At 44.4% G+C, this 2,759-nt stretch overlaps 1 protein-coding gene across 8 annotated transcripts in view; it reads left to right on the top strand.

Annotated features, from left to right (window-relative positions):
* Window positions 1-2,759, top strand: part of KCNIP1 (Kv channel interacting protein 1) — a 392,942-nt gene that overhangs the window by 359,848 nt on the left and 30,335 nt on the right. The gene's annotated exons all lie outside the window — the stretch shown is intronic.

Here is a 2,759-nt window from a genome sequence, read left to right as displayed (position 1 = left end):
GGGATATAATCTCCTGGTGTGCCGTTTGCTAAGACCCTTGGTAAAGCGTAGTATTAGGGTGGGAGTTACCCGATTTTCCAGGTGTTGTGTGTCTCAATTTCCTTTGGCTAGGAAAAGGAATTCTCTTCCCCCTTGAGCTTCCCAGGTGAGGCGATGCCTCGTCCTGCTTCAGCTCTCGCTGGTCGGGCTGTACCCGCGGACCAGCGCCAACCATCCAACATGCCCCAGTGAGATGAACCTGGTACCTCCATTGAAAATGCAGAAATCACCTGTCTTCTGTGTCGCTCACACTGGGAGCTGGAGGCTGGAGCTGTTCCTATTCAGCCATCTTGGGCGCACCCCCCTTGATTCTTTAATCACAGGGCAGCATCCTGTCTTCACCACGTTGCTTGGGACTCCAAAAAATGAAGTCTGTCATGCCTCTAGACCATCACAAAACACATAAAAGTCACTTGGGAAAACATGGTAGGAGGCAGAGGAAAGGAATTGTTAAACAGGGATTGCAGATTCAGGTATACAAATGAGTGATGATGACTCTAACAACAGCTCTTGGTCTTAGTGTTGGAAATGTAATAGGGAGTAGTGGGGACTGTGGTTGCCATGTGGGAATGTGGGCCTGGCATGGCCATAATTTCAGATTTCTAAAGGAAAGCCAAAAGTTCATATTTCTACGTGAAATAAATGTTGATAAAGTTCACACTTAAATGAAGTGAAACAGACCAGGGGTGGTGGTTTACACCTGTAATTCCAGTGCTTTAAGAGCCAGGAGGATCACTTGAGGTAAGGAATTCAAGGCCAGTCTGGGCAACACAGTGAGATCCCATCTCTACCAAAAGAAAAAAATAATAATAATTTAAAAAATAAAAGAAGCGAAACAATAGTACCCCATGGGCTGCCAGATTGTGATTTCTGAACTAAACTGTCAGATTACAAAATTGCCCACCAAATTAGCCAGATACTTTCCAGATATTCCCTGGGCCACTGTCTCAGGACTCTTAATATATTTTCTAATTAGTTCCTTGTAGTGCTACACACTTTTAGCAAATAATGAGCACTTACTAGTCATTTTCTATGTGCAAAGGAGATATTAGATAACACAGAGGGAGTAAGATACCGAAAACGAAAATAAAACAAAAATAAGCACAAGACACAATCTCCCCTCACCCCACCCTTGTATATAAAAACTGTGACACTCAAAGGTAGATTTTGATACATGCCGGGTGATTGCTAGAGATGATAAGTGCTTTGGGAATTTGGACAGAGAGAGCTTTTTTTGGAGTGGTCTGAGAGAGCTGCCCAGAGGAGATGGCACTTACGCCATGTTTTAAGGGTGGATAGGATTGATGCCAGATGATCACATGCTCTGATAGACAGGGGTTTGTGCACCAGCAGATTCTGGGACTATTGCAGAGGACTCATGACAGGGAGTGTTGGGGAATCATGCTGGAAAGGTAGACCAGGGCCCTGGCATAGACTCTTCAGTGCCAGCAGGAAAATCTAGGCTCTGTCTTGAAGGTTCCTCAGCAGGAAGGTGGGCGGTTGCTGTGGAGTGAATCTGGTGGAAAGGGATTCCTCCTCCTCCTCCTGCTTTCTCCAGGATGAGGAATCTGGGCACCGGCCCTGGGGCCCCTCCAGATCCCACTCTTCACCTCTTGTTTTTTATTTCTCCTGCCATACAACTTCTTTTTTATCTAAAATAGATTTAAGCAGGACAGAGCCCCCCGATCAAGGTTGTTTCCTTACGGGTGGGGGTATGTCTTCATGGTAATGATGTAGACCCTGAAACAATATAGAGAGGCAGCAGGGCTTGGAAACAGGCAGTATTTCCTCTTTTTACGATGGTTTCATTTTACATTTTTATTGGCCCTTCACTGATTGCTCCCGGGCTCTTTGGCGGGATGTGAGATGCACTGACATTTATAGAAATCAATACATTAATAAATCACGAAGTTCATAATGTCTGATTTGCTTCTAAATGAGACAGAACTATTATCACCATAAAGTTGCACATAAAATATGCCCAATTGTGATGTATTGTGTAGTCTAATCAAAGGCATTTGAGTGAATAACCTTTCCCCAAAAGAAGGAAACAATCAAAGCTGAATAACTTCATTAATAATTCAAGGTATGTCTGCCAAGGCTTCATTTATTAAGTGCACAGTTAAGAGGCTTCAGAGCTGAGTCCTGGAGAGGATAGCACCTTGCCATCTTCTCCCTGCCTCTGGGCAGGCAGATATACATTCTGAGATAAACTGACTGCACTCCTTGTATCTGGGAGTTGATGTTCCAGTGGAGGGTAATGCTCAATTGACTTCTCCAGCTAAGAGACGGCCCGTAACAGTGGTCATGGACTGTCCAGATTCTTAAGGGCAGAGGACACAGAGCCAGGAAATGTCCTTAGTGGCCGTCAGTTGTTATGTCTGTTCACTAATGTTCTAAGTCCTATGCTTCTGGTGTCCACCACCCACAGGCCCCCTGTTCTGCTCCACAGCCTGAGATGGTCAACACTCTTTCAGCCAGAGGGTTGTGTTTGCTGGCAGCCATTACCTTGAACATAAAATGATCATATTTACTTTATCCCACTCATGTCCAACCTCAACTGACAATTGAGGTGTGTTGCTGACAGTAAATAACAGAACAAGGAAATCTTCCTATACTGAAGAGAAACACAATTAATTAACTAGATCCATCAGGAAAGGCACAATCATGAGTGAGACAGTGTTTAACAGACGTGACTATTGGATTCTGTTGTTGAGAAC

This window comes from Mandrillus leucophaeus, unplaced genomic scaffold (assembly GCF_000951045.1).
Source record: "Mandrillus leucophaeus isolate KB7577 unplaced genomic scaffold, Mleu.le_1.0 Scaffold855, whole genome shotgun sequence".
In the NCBI taxonomy this organism is placed as follows: Eukaryota; Metazoa; Chordata; class Mammalia; order Primates; family Cercopithecidae; genus Mandrillus; species Mandrillus leucophaeus.
This window is presented reverse-complemented; position numbering and strand designations above follow the sequence as displayed.